The sequence below is a fragment of the Emydura macquarii genome, unplaced genomic scaffold (genome assembly GCF_026122565.2).
Source record: "Emydura macquarii macquarii isolate MOO-44397 ecotype Brisbane River unplaced genomic scaffold, CSIRO-AGI_Emac_v2 contig_2768, whole genome shotgun sequence".
NCBI lineage: Eukaryota > Metazoa > Chordata > Testudines > Chelidae > Emydura > Emydura macquarii.
In genome coordinates, this window is record NW_027132905.1 from 15,394,721 (window position 1) to 15,413,013 (window position 18,293).

Sequence of the window (18,293 nt, forward strand, 5' to 3'; positions counted from 1 at the left end):
GCCTAAATACCTTCATGGATCTGAGTCTTATTGTTTTCACTCCAAATGACACCTTCTTTGAATGGGTTGCACCAAGGTAGCAGGGCCCCTTGCAAGAGGCATCAAGCACCTGGTATGCCCCATAATATCCTCACAGTCTATGGGGCCAATTCACTATTGTTGACATGCTGAATATGAGATCATAATGCAGGTGTCGCCATCTCCTCAGGTGAAATTACAAAGCCAGACCTCCACTGACATTCAGGCCTTGAAGTGCCCATAGGGTAGGACCTGCAAGGAAGTCACTTCCCAGACACATGTGTAAGAGATGAAAGCACAAGGCAAGCTGCTGGAGCTGGAGGATATCTTGCTTCCTGGGATGCTGGAGTGTGTTTTCCAGAAAGAAATGGATTCATCTATAGAATCTGTAGCTCAAATACCACGCCCAGCTGTAATCAAACAAACACATTCCTCTGCAAGAGCAGGGAGTGTGGAACCAATATCACCTGCTACCCAATCACCCCTTCTAATCATTTGGCCACACCTCCTTTCAGTGTTAGGTATAAACACCTGGAGTCATGGCTCCCACAATCACCCTATGATTAAGAGTGGTGGGGAACATAAGAGTGAAGGGTAGGTGAAGTAGTGCACTAAAGTTACCTAGTAGATTTAGTCCCTCTGACTCTTACTGAAATTAATGGGTGTGTATAGATCTCAGCCTAATGTTTCAAAGTTCAAGGAGGGAGGACTGTCTGGGACCCTTGGGATTCAGGGTACTTGAGTTAGTGTTCTTGTCTCCTGGGATTTCTATTGTGTAACTACCTTCCTCTCCCTAGGTTTTGGACAGGAGACTCTAGTTTTCAGGTATGTTCTCTCTTACCCTATCCTATTAATAGAAAGGCATTGGAAGGAAAAGCAGTCCCCAGTCCAGTAGCACAAAGCCACTAGAGCTTCTGAGGAAGGAGCTCCTTTCCACCTGAGTGGGAGGGAGTGAACAGCTGGGAGGCAAGAAGAGGAATGAGGGTTTTGGAGGATGGAAGAGGCCTGTGCACTGTGAGGTAGCAAGATAATCTTTGATCTGCTTCTTCTGCAGGAGAAGGTATGCAATGACTGAAACACAATATCCCCAGAAACAGTAGATGAGGACCGTAAGGGAGCCAGAACCAGGAACACACAGGATGGACCTGGCCCTATAGATGCAATTTTCCTGTCCCCAATGGTACACTGATGAAGGCTGTCTCTGAACCCAGGACTTCCACCTGTCAAACCTTTCAAGAACCTCTGTTTCTGTCTCCAAGCTCTACTCCCTTTGCATCTACCTGCTATTATGCCCTCACATTGAGGAGGGGAACTGCAGGGTTTCTCAGTGAAGAGTTCTCCCCAGAACCATCTTCTTGTATGAGGGAGAGGGACCTGTAGGGCCCTTTGTGAGATGGATATCCCATCCCTCCCCACTCACTGCCTAACCCTCATATCCATCCCCTACCCTCGCCACAGGCAGCCCACCAAACCAGAGCGCCATTCCTATTGCCACCTCCTCTCAAGATGAGGATGTATGCCCCCACATCCATTCCCTGCCAAGATGCAGCCCTTTTAGGGACCAGACTGTGTCCCCTACTCTCCCACTCCCCCCCATGGTGACCCCCTCTTAGGACCTCCACTTGCCCTCTCATTGCATCCTTAACAGAAAGGTCATGTCGGGGCAGCTTCTTTTTGAAGGACTTTCCTCCATCCCACATAGTCATCGCCTGCTATCCAGTTTCTGGTTGCTCCGGGCTTAGGTGTGCAATCCAGTAGAATGTTCCAGAGCAAAGAGGAGAGCATCCTTCTCCCCCACCAGCCAATCAGGAGAGCCTGGCTCCACATAGAGAGGGGGAAAGGCCTGGAGGGGGAGGATGTGATCATTACCTCATCTCCATTTCCTGGAGTAGGAGGTGATGGAAGAGCTAGACTTCTTGATCTTCTGGGTGCAGGCAGGGGTTCTGGGTAACTCTCTAGAGGGCACCCCTGAACAATGCTAGGAGACTGATCTGCAGGGAGTTGTGTAGGTGACTCATTAGGGGGTGCTCTTGCTTATGATTACTGAACCTAGTATCCCAATGTGGTGCTTGGGACTGCTGAAGGTGCCTTCTTTGATTTCTGCCTAATCCTAAAGGTCCTGTCCCCCTGCCCCCAGGCATTAAAATCCCTTACCTCTTCTCCAAAATTTGGGGGATTAAACCCTGTGTCTTACGCCAACTCCCAGCTCAGGTGATTCCATCCATTCATCCTCCTTATATTCCTCTGAAGTTTCAGGAAATCTCCTATATATCTTGTTCTTGTATGGCATTGCATGTCCCACCCAAGAGGAGACTGCATTCCAGCAAGAGACAAGTGGTCCTTGCTGCAGATCATAGCTTCATGGATCATGTGCAGTCTCAGCCTGTTCCCACTGGATAATTAGTTCCCAGGGACAGGAGAGCTGGATCTGTCTTTATCTTATCTCTGAGGTTATAGAAAGGTGTGGGGTTGGTTCTCAGCATGTAGAATGAGTCCAGTGATATATATTTAGGCCAAACCCATCAGTCAGATCTTGGATGGGAGACCTCCAAAGAACATCCTGATGTTACAGGGAGTATTATGGGTGGCTCAGTCGTGGTTGTGTCCCCTTCACAACTGACTCCAATGTGCTAGTACTGTATGGTCCTGGAGAGAGCTGTGCTGCAGGAAGTGCTGTACTCCATAGGCAACACCATCATTCAGCTCGCTAATTCCTGTGTGCTAGTGCACAACACTTGACAACATTTTTATAAACTGGGTGGCTTATTTAACACAGTAAATTCCTTTCAAAGTCTTTCCTCTCAGTGATGAGGCCTCAGGAAGAATAAGTTTGGTTAGAGCTGAAAGATAAGCAGTGATGTCATTATTATTAGGCATTTGTTATTTGTATTAATGTAGCACCTGGAAACCCTAAGTGAGAGAAAAAGCCATTTAGCCCCATGCACCAAGCAGCTCACAACCCCAGGAAAGAAAACTAAAGGGACAGTGGTCAGGAGACATGGGAAACTCTCTTGCTAACAGGTCCAGTAGTTGAATTCTAACCTTACTAGGGTCAGGCATTTCCACTGAGTGGCCTTTGATTCTGAAATTCATTTCCCCTGTTGGTCCAGTAAGCTCTGACTTGTTGACCTTCAGAGCAATGTTCCAGTCTAATTATTCACTTAGGCTTCTCCTGAGTAAGCTGTTTGAGGGGCTGGGCATTTTGTGGTTTCTTGAATTAACTTTTGTGGTTCTAATTTACAGAAAGGAGCCCAGGCAGCATGACCCTTTGTGTACTCAACCAATCTAAACCTAATCCTTTAAAACAGGCCTCAGAGCATTTTCTCATAAGACTTCTTGCCCTGTGGTCTGGTCTAATTCCTAAGTAGCCAAATTCACCAGCCTGTCTAAAACCACTCTGCAGTTTCAGTAGGATACTCCAACTCACTTCCTGCACAGACAATGAGTGATGGCCTTGTAGAGGCATGAGGGAGTGAGGGAAGGTTGGGCAGCTGGAAGGGGGACTGCTGGGGCTTTTGGGAGGTGGTTTTGGCTTCAGGCATTCAAGAAGCTGCTGAGGTGTTTGGGGGTGTTTTTCCCTTTCCCTTCCTCTTCCAGTCAGAGGTAGAGGGGACTCAATCTGTGGGGAAAGGGTTGAATTCCTCAACCCACTCTCGCTGGAAGTTTCCCCCACCTGATAGTACTATTGTCTCCCCGTAGCCTCTGCTCCTTATGTCACACTGGGATGGGAGAGGTTCAAATTTAACCCACTGTGCTACAGAGGAAACCTGGGCTGCATGCTCAAGGAGTCCTACAACACAAGGCTCAGCTGCTGCTTACTCTCCCTCTGTGTGGACTGAGGAGCTGAGCATGCTCAGAACAGTTGGCCAGTCCTTGCAAGTAGAGGCTGTGCAGCCAGCTAGAACTGACCCTGAATTCAAAGGTGAGTTTGCAGAGACCTTTTAGAGACCTACACCTGCCCCACTGCTGAGTCTTCTGCTGTCTGTGAGTCATTTGACATTTCTCTTCAGGAGAAGTGTCCTCGCGTACCATTTAAAGCAGCTCAATTCAGACTTTACAGAAGATAATTTAATTCTGAACTCCAATCATGTTAGCCTGACAGTAAAGCTCACTGAATTAAATTACTGAAACAGTATCCCTCCCCTTAAACACATATTTAACATGCTTTCATTACACTCTCTATCTTAAATATTTGTTTATAGGCACAAACTCCTCAAGTGTCTTAGTGCTGCAGGCAATGCCTTAGAGTTTCATAATAAATTATTATTTTGCTCCGCAGCATTAATTTGAGTAGTGCTTTAGGACTCTGGCAGACGTGTGCAATGGTTCTATTTGTCTTCACCTGACATTAACGTTTAAAAATGAATTAGAGCACCACTGATAAAATGTAGATCAGGGTGCTTGCTCTCCCCACAAGTGATTATTTCAGACTTCTTCACTGAAGCACAAGAAAGGACATCATTCAGAGTAGCTCATCAGCGTGGCCAAAAAGGATAGAAATCAGTGGCGATGTTTTGTAGCATTTATTGCTGATTCTATTATCAGAACTGACTGTCTTTTCAGTGCAAGCTGTCTCTTCTAGATCACCCTTTCTCTACAACAATGACCTCCTGTTCCAAAATGTCTTGCAACAACTACTCAGCAATTGCTGTGATTGAGCACGGACTGGTAGGAACAATACTTTAATCATCAAGAACAGAACATCTAATTTACCTTTTTTCCTGGCTTGTTGCCCAACTGGTAAATCCCATTTCACTGCTGATTTTGCAGTGGATCTTATAAACCCGTAGGTAAGTAACATCTCAAAAAAAAATAGCTCTACTAAACAAAAGTGGTAATCCTTTCCCACTACCCAAGTCTCTGTTCTGGTAATAGCAGGTAAAGATAAAGGTGCATGAGTAAGCAGTGATGTGGAGAGAGATGCCCCATGGCTAGATCTAACTAATTGGATCAGATCTACACCTTTTAAAGAAACTTAAATCTACTTAAATTTCTACAAACATTAAAATTAAAAATGGAATAAATGGATAGAAAGAATGCTAATTCCTTTCACTGGGTGTCTGGCCCTGGAATAAGTCATTAATTGGAGGATAGGTTATCAATCGCTATTAGCCAAGATGGTCAGAGATGCAAACCCATGCGCAGGGTACCCCTAAAGCTCTGACTGTCAGAAAGCAGCAGTGGAAGACAGGAATGGACAACTCCAACTGCCCTGTTCTGTACACTCCTCTGAAGCTCTGGTGTGGGCCATTGTCAGAGACCAGAAACTGGCCTAGATAGACCATTGGCCTGACCCACTACAGCAGTTCTTATATTCCTCTTTAAAAACTACCATAATGCAAAACATTCCTGAGCAAGACCCGTAAGTACCGCTAGGATTCTGTTACCAAACAGTGAACTGACAGAACTTTTTTTTTTATGTGACCTCTTGCGCCCTGCCTCCCGACACTTGGGATGATAAACTTATATGGAGTTTGCAAGCATTTAAGAGGTGCTGTTTAATGGAAGATAATTAATTCTATAAAAAATTATTTCAGAGTCCACAAAATCACTAATTCTCTAACATGTTTTCCCCCAAATACTGGTGTATCCAGTTTTAACAGAACAACACAAGGTGCCTGTATTCCATAATTTAAAGACGTGGCCCAAGATTGTGAAGAGGAACTAGTGATTCTGGGTTCTGAGTGTCCCACCTGAGACAACTTAAAGAAGTTTGTTTTACAGAGGATGGGCACTCACATTTTCAAGTTTTCATCAGGAAATCGCCATTTTATAATATCAGTAAGATAATCACACAGAGAACAAAATTTTCAAAGCACCTAAGCGACATCACTTAGGATCTTAAGTCCCATTTTCAAAAGTGACTTAGGACCAGATTTTCAAAGGTGCTTAGGACTTAAAGATGCATGTAGATGCCTAGTGAGATCTCCAAAAGCCCCATACAGAGATAGGTGCCCAAGCTATTTTGACAATTCCACTAGGTGCCAATCTTCACCTTGGGTACCACATGCCTTTAAAAATCACATGAAGTGACATAATGGCCCCACTGAAGTCAATGGGAGTTTTGCCATGGACTTAAATGGGTCCATGATTTCTTCTTAGGAGCCTCAGTCTCATTGAAATTCATAGGTGTTGTAAACTCCTAAATGCTGAGGTTCTTCTCTTCTGTGTAATCAACTGAGCGCACACACCCTCCCCTCATTTAGTTTACCTAGTCTTTGCTATGTTTGTCTCCCTTGGCATTGTGCACTCACAATTTACTTCACTGCAGGTGCAGCCTGAGACTTGGAGCACTGCTACGAGTTGATGCTTCCATTGCAATATAGTCTGCCATATTTCATCAGTTATAAACCCTATAATCTCCTAGTCTTTGCAACTACAGCTTGCAGTGCAACAAGTATGCGTCCCAATGCCTCGGAGGAGAACTGACACAGATATCAATTCCACTTAAATGGTAAACAAGCTAACATTTACAATCACCATGACTCTTCCAAAAGTTTTACAGATGGATTATATGCAATATGAAGTGAGCAAAAGAAGTATCTTAATTTATTAGGGGAATTAACTTGACTAGAATACTTAACCTATTGATGACTGTTTCACACTAACTCTTTAATTAAGACAAATGCTAGCCTTTTGAAATATTTTCTGGAATGTAACCCGATTATGTATTCTCTCTATATATGTATTAGTATCCTTATATATGGTACCACCATCGAGAAAGTATGGAGGACTCATAAGCCTTTGCCCTAACATAATCACAAACAAAAAATCCCACTCCGCTAGGTCAGCAGAATAACCTTCTGAGGAGCAAATATTAGAAGAAAACTGGTTCAGTGCTTTTAAAGTCGTCAGGCTGAATTTAAAAAAAAAAAAAAAATCTTTTCAAAGTTAGAACTGTGGACTGTCCCAATTAGGGATGATCTTAAAACATGAGCAGTTTCAAACAAGGGATTGTTTCAAACTGGACATCATCTAAAACACCGAATTCTCTCAAACTCTGGACCATTCAACTTAAAAATGATCATTAACTCCCCTTCCCCTTCCAAACTTGGCTGGTTTTGTAGCACTCACTAAAAGATCAAGTCTGAAGGCTGCATGTACCATAGGTTAATCTGGGGGTTCTCAAACTGGGGGTCAGGACCCCTCAATGGATTGTGAGATTATTATGGGGTGGTCATAAGCTGTCAGCCCCCCACACATGCTGTGGCTGTCAGCCCCGTGCCCGGCTGGCAGTCAGAGCCCTTCATATGATATGGATGGCTGGAGAGCAGCGGCTGCTGGCTGGGTACCAGTCCCCAGCCATGGTGCAGAAGTAAGGGTACTATGGCATAGGGGTGTGGGTGGCATGGCATGGGGGGGAGGGTTGTCACTTTTTTGGGGGGGGTCATCAGAGCCTGAAATATTTTCAAAGGGGGTCCCAGAAAAAAGTTTGAGAACCCCTGTGTTAGTCTAACTTTCAAGAAGGCAAATTGTATAGGAAATTCTATTTTTATACTACTGCATTTTATACTAATTGACAGCAATATAATATAAAAAGAGATCATATGTTAAGGCAACGTTGCACTAGCTGAGGATCTGCTAATATCTATTCAATCAAAGCATCTAGAGGGTGGAATATTTGCCTTTTTGCACATTTTACATTGAAATAAATAAATGGTCTACAAGGCCATAGCAGTGTCTCAGATAACTTGTCAGTGTGCTATTTAGAAACAATTTTACTTAATTTTAGCTACCGTATATTTTTCATATTTCTTTTTCCCATTTATTCTTATGATTCTTCACATGATGGCTGTTAGCTACTGTTCCTACAACTACTGGTAGAAGTAGGCCTGAAACAAATCCTAAATCAGAATTTGTGCCAGCTTTGGAAAGTATGTAGCCTGACTCAAGTCTGAATGTCATGATTGGCCCTACCTTTATAACCAACCTCCCAGGTCTGAACACTTAGCACAATGGGGGCCTGATCCATGACTAGTGCTCCTGGGCACTATGAAATAACAAATATGTTTCCGGCCGGACCTAGCTCAGCTCCTTTTCCAGTTAGAAGAGACATTTGCCCAATAACAGAATTGTTGTTGTGTAAAAGATCAAATACTCCTGGTGTTTATTAAGTCCTTATTCTCTTCTGTGATATCACTACTGGCTGCTGTGGCAGTGAGTAAGATGTTCTGAACATCACGTGAAGAATAATAAGCAGCAGACCACTGTGCCTACAGCAGGTATCAAATCCCTGTCAGACCTGCCTAACGCTGTCAGGTGATCTCAGCTCAGAAGAGTGAGGTGACTTGGCAAACCCAAGGGCAGTCTATTTTGATAGCAGTCTAGAGAGTTAAAATCTTTTTGCTGCAAAAGCTCATCTTTTTGTCCCGTAACCTGCAGAGCAAGGTAGGTGTGTAATAAACAACACACAATTTCATTGAGAAAGTTACATCTGCCCTGGGGAGGGAATAAAATTGTATGGATTTCCCCCACCCCTCACACACCACTTTTTGTTTGGTTCCATCTCATTTGGATCTGCAACAGCTTCGTCTTGCATCAAGGATAGGGAATAGCTTTCTAGCGAGTTTGCTTTCTGCAAACTAATGGATTTGTTTAGATGAAAGAGACTCTGGTTATAAAACATCCAGTGGTAGGTGCAGAGACGTGGATGGATGTCATGCCCATGAAAGTGAGAGAGACACAGCACCAATTAGATCCAGCACAGTGAGGATAGATGCTACACCAGCTCCATCTGTAGCTCTGTCAGTGCATTTTAACACACTATGGCCCTGACCTCCCTCAGCATCTCTTGATCACCTTTTTAACATATGGGAACAATCATGCCTAGCTGTGTTGTTTTATCTATGTTGGTTCTAAAATATTAGTGAGACAAGATAGGTGAGTGAGGCAGGTAGGGGACAGGGTCTTCCTACTTCTGTTGGTCATAAAACTTGTCTCTCTCACACACCTTGTCTCTGGATCTCATGGGACTGATAGTGCCTCCCAAAACATATACACAGAGGGGACCCTGTGGATATGTATTTCCTGCATCTCATGTGAAAGGGGTGTGGGGTCAGCCACTTCCAAGGCAGTAGTAAGTCACCATCTTAGGAGTCCATGCAGGTCCCCTTGCAGGGTCCAGGATCCATGCATAGGGCAAGAATGGGTGCTATATACACATCTTTCCTATAGTCCACCTTTGCCACTCCTGACAAAAGGTACAGAAAACCTAGGTAATATAGTCCTATGCTGTGGTAACATGGTTCCACTGAAGCTATAGAGGAATGTAGGGATCTCCAGAATTAGCAATGACGTCCTTGGCCTCCAGCAGATCTTAGGAAACCCCAACTCCTCCCACTCTTGTGACCAAAGAATTCAGGGGAAACTCCATGACATACATCTTCCACCAAGCACACATGGGTTTTTTTCATGAGGGGGCAGTCAACACCACAAAGATTATGGGCCCGCTGGAAGCACTCCTGGTTAGATCCCAAAGGGACTTAGGTACCTAACTGCACCTTAGGTACCTAAATACAACATTTAGGCCCCACCAATATCCACAAACTCCCCCTAATCCTGGAGGTGCCCACAGCCTCTAGGCACCTATGTCTGCCAGTAAAGTCACCCAGGCACTCAAATATCAAGTCAAGTCACCGAATTTCTGATGCTTCTGAGCTAGAGAGATTCACAAGCTAGGCCTTCCCGCACTTAGCTCACCTGCATGGCCCAATCTGGCAAACATCAGGATGAGCAGGGATTCAACCTGGGTCTCTCACATTCCAGGTGAGTGACTTAACTATTGGTTATACAGGAGTGGGGACACCATCACTTCCTTCCCCTTTTCCCTCATGTCTTGTGTGGGTTAGGCATGCTCTGAAAACCACTATCAGTTTTCTGTGAGAAAGGATTAATTTGGTTTACCCTACTGACTATCTTAGGTGGTTCCCTGCCCAGCTTGCTGGCTTCTGTGAATCCTTTTCCTAGGTGGCTAACTCTCCCCATGCATTATAGTGGGAGGTGAGATGCTGAACTCAGGGCATTCTACTAGTTGGCAGGGTGCCTTAAAATGTAAGCTGTTGCATCACCTAAGTTTATTTGTGGATCTAGCACTCAGCACCTTGCAGGACTCAGTCCCAGGTTACGAGAGCTAGGATTTGTAGTTATTATCACATTTAACACAATGGGACTCTGATGTTGGTTGAGGCCTCTAGCTGCTATGGTAATGTAACAACATTACTCAATAATCAGTGAACTGGGGAAAACTACAGCTCATATGTCACATCTTCCCACCCACCTTTTTCCAAACAGACAGAAATGGAAAGCAAGTGTATGGCAACCCATTTCCCCCATGCCCTATCACACACACCGCGCCAAATGATGAAGAGGACAAACGTATTCACTGGCTGCTAGGGCAAGAGCTCCGCAGAGTTTTTTGACTTGTAAAGAAAGCTTGAACCCATCTTCTTGTGGACAGTATCTGAGTTCAATTAACCAGAAAATGCATTTAGGGCCTAATCCAAAGCCCACTGAAGTCAGTGTAAAGACTCCCATTGACTTCAGTGGGCTTTGGATCAAGCCCCTAAGTATGTGCACAGAACAATTTACACGGAGCCTGTCTTTATTTTCCCATGACATTGATTTTTAATAATAAATAATTGCTAATGAGGCAACGAGGGAAATTTCAATATTAATTAAAAGTTGACTTTTTCTACTTAATAAAATCAATGTGTATCTAGGAGCAAATGTCTGGTCTCCAGAACCAAAACAACATTTGTTTGCTGATTTAACTAAGTACTCAACCATGAGACATGGACCACATCCAGACAATGAAATCCTATTTGTCTTAATGATCATCCTGGCATAAAAGATTCTGTATGATCTAACTAAGAAGACACCTGCCTCTCTCAAGCTTTGTTCCTCCAAGTTTTGAGACAATCTCAGCAGATAAATGATATAACAGGTTTTTCATTATGGTATTAATGTAAAACCAGATAACCTTACATTTGCCTTACTTGATGCAAATAATTCAGCACCAAGTAAATCTGGAAGAAAAAAAAAATCCCATCATCACCTTAAGTCACTGTCAAACATTTAGCTGTTTATGTCTTTTAAGGCGCTGTATCTTTGCCATGTGGTCCTGGCACTTAATTAAGTTAACACAACCCCTCCATCCGACAGAAAAGAAGAGAGAGTTATTGCCATCACTGTTGTTGCTCTGACTTGAAAGTCCATTCTAAAGAAAGCATTAGAGAAGGCTTTCTTATGGCTGAAAGATCAGATTACCACAATTAAAGTAAAAAGGTGTGGTGCTATTTACCCTGTATGTTATGACACATAAAAGAAAATGATTCAGGCAAGAAAAATAATTACACACTAATTTGTGTTTGGCAACTTTGTTTCATACAGTTGGGCCACAAACCAAAGATAAAAAGGTATTTTTGCTCAATGTATTCTCTGTTTTTAATATGTCAAGATGCAGGCTTTGTTTAGAAAAGTATTTTTGCTTGCCATACAACGTTGTATCAGAAGTAGGTTTTTTTCAACCTCCATATCTGTACAATTCTGTAGTGCAGCTTTGGTGCAACTTTCATCACAAAACCCCAAACCACCATGTGCATTTCTCCCAATTTCAAAATTTCACTAAGAACCAGAAGCCCAGCATGGCTTTTGCAAAGCTGAGTTGAGTTTCAAAAAAATCTGGGACAATTTAAGGGTTTGAGTGGAAACTACCTGAAAGGAACATATGGGCTGAGTTTCAGTTTGAGCTTTTGGGTTCATTTAAGGCTGAAAGGCCAGGATCCCAAAGCTATGCAAAGCAAATCTCTGACAACAAGAATCAGCAAGATTCACATAGGTTTCTATAAGCTGGAGAGTGACTGCAGATGGAGGGGTCACATTCTCATCACAGTTTTTAAAAGCAGATTAGACAAACACCTGTCAGGTATAGTCTAGATCAGGGGTTCTTAGACTGGGGGTCGGAACCCCTCAAGGGGTCACGAGGTTATTATGGGGGGGGGGGGACTTGCAAGCTGTCAGCCCCTGCACATGCCGTGGCTGTAGCTGTCAGCCCTATGCATGGCTGATAGCCAGAGCCCTTCAGAGCTGGGTGACCGGAGAGCAGCCGCTGCTGACTGGGTGTTCTGAATGCAGCGCCGACTCCAGCAGCAGTGCAGAAGTAAGGGTGGCATGATATGGGGAGGAGGGTTATCACTTTTTTTGGCGGGGTCATCACAGCCTGAAATATTTTCACAGGGGGTTCCAGCAAAAAAGTTTGAGAATCCCTGGTCTAGATAATACTTAGCCCTGCCTCAAATGCGGGGAACAAGACTTGATAAGTTATTGAGGTTCTTCCCAGTCCTACATTTCTATGATTCTCTGCATGTAGCTCCTTGTTCCTTGAGAAGAGAAAATATGCCTTAGATTACATTGGGAATAATAATAAATATTGAGGTGAACTTTAAAACCTGCATGGACTTTCCAAGGTGGTGTCACAACATTTTAACCAATGTTTTTGAAATGCACCATGACATTAGGGTTGTGAACAGTATTTAAATCCAAATATGATGAGCTGACTATAATTCAGCTCCATTGCTATAATTATTTTGGAAATAAATATTGATTCAGGTTCATATTTAGTCTCAACCCCAATATTAGTCAGATAATAACTGGCAGAAATTCCACCTACACTACCATTCTACCAGCATTTCAGCAAGAAAATACAGTCGGTGGCATCTTGTAGTATAAAATTCACCTATGCTACAGAAAAAGCAGCTAAGAGAGGATTTGAAAAGAGAGAAGGAAATGAAAATAAGATGGAAAATATACATGCTTCAGAGAGTATCTATACACATAAACCCAGATCCTCAGCTGGCATAAATCTGCGTAACTCAACTGATTTTAGTACAGAGCTATTATAATGGAGTTAGGCCAATTTATACCAACTGGGGATCTGGCCCTGTAAAAGATTTACTTATATATATGTGATAAGAGTTTAGTTCACTGAAATAGTACTTGTCTCTACAATATATGAACAGCAAACATGATGCAACATAGCCCTGTACAGCTTTATTTTCCCACAAAATAAGCTTTTAACATAAATCATGATTAATGATTACAAGGAGGTAATTTTAATATTAATTAAAAGTTTACTGTTCCTGTATCAATATGTATTTTGCAGTGATCACCTGAGCACAGAAACAGAAAGCATCTGCATTGACAAATAAAATAAAGCTTTCAAACATATGGGAAAAATCTAGCCAGTGGAATCACATTTGTTTTGTTAGAAGTATTCGTATTTTAATAGAATAATGTAGAATAAAATATGTTATAAATTACACTGATACAATTTGGCAATTAATGTCTCCTTCATATGTGCCAACCTATATTTAATTTCACAGACAAGAGACACTGGACTTTTCTGCAGTAAGATATAGAGTATTAATTTTAGTCTGTGTGTGTCTAGGGAATACATCAGGCTTGGGTACAATGTTTTTTTTGGCATTCGTCTAAGATGTGGCCGCATTACTCACAACTGGCATAGACGTGTGTGTTACACAGGTCATCCCAAAAGAGTTTTGTGTAATCCCTATACTATTATAGTTCCATTATTTTGCATGGTTGTTTCTGAAAATAATTAATTACAAAGCTTTGTTTTAAAGAAAAATAGTGAAACTTCCAAGTCCATTTTAATGCTCTCCATCTACCAGCAGGTGTCACTGCTGAGTGACACAATTCTCCAGGGAGAGCCACTGAAAAGTTCTAACCCCCAATCGGCATGGGAATCAAGGGACATTGCATTGGGAACTCTTGCCTGGTTTGCCTGATAGGTGATTGTGATTCTACACCTCCAGCAAGATACCAAGAAGCTGGCCAGACCCATCAGTAGGCTCATAAAAAGAATGAGCACTTTCTAAAGTCCCTAAAATGGTTGCAAACAAGAAAGTAAGTTTAGTTTTTCCATTGCAGTCCAGAAATACAAACCCTTCAGGAGAAAAAAAAATGGAAACATATGAATCACAAATTGAATACATTTAAAATGTAATGAAAGGAAAGTCTTTTTCCATCTTTGTTAATGCTTTAAATTAGAATGTTGGTATACAAGCTGCAAAACAGATGGGAACAGAACTTTTTAAAATAAATTTGTTAGTGAATTTAAGGCTCATGATGAGAGGAACTAATAGTAGCATTGGCTGGAGCTTGACTTATTGTAGACAGGCATTAAGTTAGTTTTCCCAGCATAGCTCTGCCAAGGCATCTCAGTCTCACCATGTAGCACCCCCTGCAATTCCAGTTCAGATATTTTCCCACTCCACCTCAGTTCTTTGAATACTCTCCAATCTTGATCCGCAGTACACCCTAGTTTGTTCCTCAGCCCCTTTATAGCTCTCCAATGCATATCATTTCTGTGTGGAGACTCTCCAAACAGCTCTACCAAATGGACCTCATCACGAACATATTCAGCCCTGATCCTCTGGCTTTTCCAGACATGACTCTCTCTTCAGCAGTGACCACCAACTGGCAAAGCATAGGGTCATTTGAAGTATGCATCCAAATGGGCAAGGACACTGAATATTTATGGGATAAAGGATTTTGAAGGCCACCTTGAGTTTTGGAGGCAGTGGGTAACAATAGCTTCTGAATCAGATACATTGCAATTTACACATCTAATATTCCTCTGAGAGAATGATCTAATGGCATCATGATACTACACAGAAATGCTTTAGAGATGGGAACAATAGAAAAAAAATTATGAATTTAACAGACCCACACACCTACCTACTTGCATTTTTAATGTTATGCCATGCCAAATCCCTTTGTTTTTTATATGAATATATCTAACTAGAAAAATGTCTAATGTTCCTGCAATCACCATCACAAAAGCTTATCAGACCATATGTGTGCAAACTTGTACTAACAAAAAAATAAAAAACAAAACCCCAGCCTTGAACTCGTCTATCAATTACTTCTACTGTTCCAGTGCTTGACATGCATTCTGTTCCCTGTTTTTATCTTCCATCTTCCTTGCATAGCTGCTTTCTCAGATATATGTCACGACTGGCTCACAGCACACTGAGCTGATTTACAGCAGCAATTAATTTCATATCAGTTGGGAGGGGAGGGGTTCATATTTTAAAAATCAAAGTAGCAAATTATATCCACAAGTCTGAAAATGCCAACAATCACTCCTAGGTTTTATATAGATATAATTTAAAATAGTGGGTTCACATACAGGTGACAAATACAAGGAGATGGGAAAGAGGAGACTACAGAACCAATAGGCCTGGTATCAAATAGCCTGTTTCAAGTAAAAAATGAGATTGCTAGTCACATCCTAGCTTAATGCTATCTATCCTCCTTGCACAGACACATGCAGGCCAGATCCTTAGCTCCTGTAAATCAGCATTGCTACATTGAACTCAACAGAGCTATGCTGCTCTACACTAACTGAGGATGAGAGCAGGAACTGGCAACCTCTGCTCACAGCTGGAATCATGAAGGATGTTGCAGGTCATCATGACTGAGGTTGCGTAGTAAAACCTGCGGTGCATTTACCTACACTATGCTTTGCTGTAGGCAGCCCTATCAGACCCCAAGTGTTATATGCACCAAATTGACACATACTATTAATTACTGGGGGGGACATAAACAAATTCGGCATTCAAACTAAAATCATTCAAAGCTGGAATTCCTTTTGTGTTTGCTCTCTTACATACCTCAGTTGAAAGCACACAAATGCAGATTTGAATCATATGCAGCTGATATGCCTGTGTGCAGATGCAAACCAGCAGCTATGTGTACATTGGAGTTCGCATGTGTGCAAGTCAGCAGGATGCACTTCTTAAAATCTAGCCCTTTACTGTGTTTCTAACTGAACTTTTCTTCAGCCTGGAGCCATCATTGACTGGCTCAAACATTAATAAGGGTTTCAGAAAACAAGTTCAAAAGAAACATTCATTCTTCATTCATACAATATTGCATCTTTTTGCATATACCAGAGAAATGCCATTAGATCAGTCTCAAATACTCCATAGCCATTTAGATTTGAGGATTATCCACTAACAATACAGTTGGATTTCCTTTTTCCAAATAGGTCTTCACCTCGGGATGATTCTGATTTTAAATGCCTTCATATTCAAGCACATTTTTCCACTCTGCCCTGTATGCTTAATTCTTTCAAGTCCTTCTTAAAGAGACATTTCTTAAATCAAGATTTTTAAAAACAACAACAGCAAGCACACTAAGCTATGCCCATTACAAGATTTCCAAGTTCAATCCATCTCTTGTTTGTCTATCTCTTGGCTTGAAAAACTTCAGGGCAGGGAGAGTCTTTATCTGGTGTATTATCCAGTACTGAGTATATTGTGCACACTAAACAAATAATACACAGTAATCAGCACTAACCTGAAATGCAATGGTATTTTTCCAGGTACCGAAACCAGATTCAGAAGTTGCTGGAGAAGGGAAAGTCTCAGGGGATTTTTGTTGAATAGACCTTGGGCAGAAGGTACCTTGGAAAATACCTGAAATATTTATTTTAAATATATATATATCCCTATTTAACCTGGATGTGCACAATTGCTTTCAAGCTAGGGAATTATATAATACTTCACATGATTTTGCAAGGAGTATACCAGGAGTATTTTAGAGAATATGAGCCAAGAAGTTGTACAGACAGCAAGGCGTCTGTGTTGCCACTACAAAGTGGATGTTAATTACCTAGAACAATACATGTAATAGGCAAAGCGAAAAATGCTCTCCATTGCTGTGCCATACCCACTCATCTAGTGCATCTTTAACTGAACAGTTATTTAGCCTGGAGGGATCAGAATTAGCTGTTTCGCAAATTATTAAGGGGGGAGGGGAGAGGAGAGAAAGAAAGCTGCCAGTGCAAGAATGGTGGGAAACTTTATATCTGGTGTTTCTCGAGGAATCTAGTTAGCATGCATAATTACTTCATTACATTACACACACACACAGGCTTATACTTCAGGCAAGAAAAGGGTTGTTTAATATCAATTCAGTGATCTCTAATTTATGAGATTAATCATGCAATGGAAGTGTAGGGCAAACAAGCTATGCCCAGTGTGTCTAGCTGCTTCATAAAAGATGATATGAAGCCGAGCATGACTCATTTATAATTATAAATGCTTTGCCCGTCTCAAGCATGTTTCATCTGAGGAGCGCTATCATTTTGCAAACACTAATTAGTTAAGCCTCACACAACTCACTTCGTGAGGTAAGGAAAAGATCATTATCCCCATTTTCCAGAATGGAGAAACTGAGGCACCGAGACGTGATGCAATTTGCTAAAGGTCAGCCAGCATGTTGGCGGCAGTGCTGGGAAGAGAACCCAGTAATCACTGCCAACCTCATAATGTTGTAATTAGAGTATTTAAATCCTATTTACATTATTTAGTAATGAGCTGGGCATAACAGACGGCTTGTCCATTTTTTCCTTCTTTTGGTAATGGAAAGTGTTTTCCCTTCACTCCATACCGTCCAAGGAATTTACAAGGTGGGAGAAGCATCTACCCAGCTGTTGGCCACACATAGCTAATTGGCAAATTCAAGCTGATGACTGACCCCTCTGCATGCATTTATCTTGCACATTACCACAGCCCAGATTTGAATCAGGACTTCTCCTGGTGCAAGGGAGAGAAGCATTCCTGCCAGGAGCTGAAGAGGACTCTGTCTCTAGCGTATCCAATAGAAGCCACACTGAGTTCCTCTAAGCTGGGGGCTACTCTTTGCAGTTCTTACAGAATAAACCTCCACACTTTAATTTGTTAACTCACAAAAACGCAGCTCAGATCCACTGTCTGTTTTCAGTGTGGTTCCTGCATTTTTTCCCCTCAATACCCAGGTTTCCCAAAGCACGAGGTAGTGGGGGACGTGACTTGTCTGAAGTCCAACAGCAAGTCTCAGCAATTCCAAGTCAACAGTGGAATTCAGAATCCTCTCAGCTCCCTGGCTTCATGGAAAACTGGACCAAAGGGAAATTCCATCCGTTTTGCTCAGGCCAGCAGTCTGAAAGTTAGGAAAATAGGAAGTATTCCTTTTCCCTCCGCCCCCCAAACAAACTAGGGAATGTGCTTTTTTAATTGCACCTGGCCCATTTATTGGTGGCAACCAGCTTTCTAGGAAAACATATGGGACCCTAGCATAAAAAAAAGAGTGTAAATCACTTTCCATCTGACTTTAGAGGGTCCCTGCCTTGTCTTCCCATCCTGCAGCTTTGCCCTCTTCCTTGCTAAATGCCTCTACTTTGCCTCCCTGGTTTTCTCATGTACTTT

General features: G+C 42.2%; 1 long non-coding RNA gene across 1 annotated transcript; it reads left to right on the forward strand.

The window, feature by feature from the left end:
- The first annotated feature begins 625 nt into the window (after positions 1 to 625).
- Positions 626 to 1,880, forward strand: LOC137165300 (uncharacterized). Its single transcript, XR_010923323.1, has 2 exons — positions 626 to 843; positions 1,073 to 1,880. It is a non-coding gene; the product is annotated as an uncharacterized lncRNA (long non-coding RNA).
- Positions 1,881 to 18,293: the final 16,413 nt, after the last annotated feature.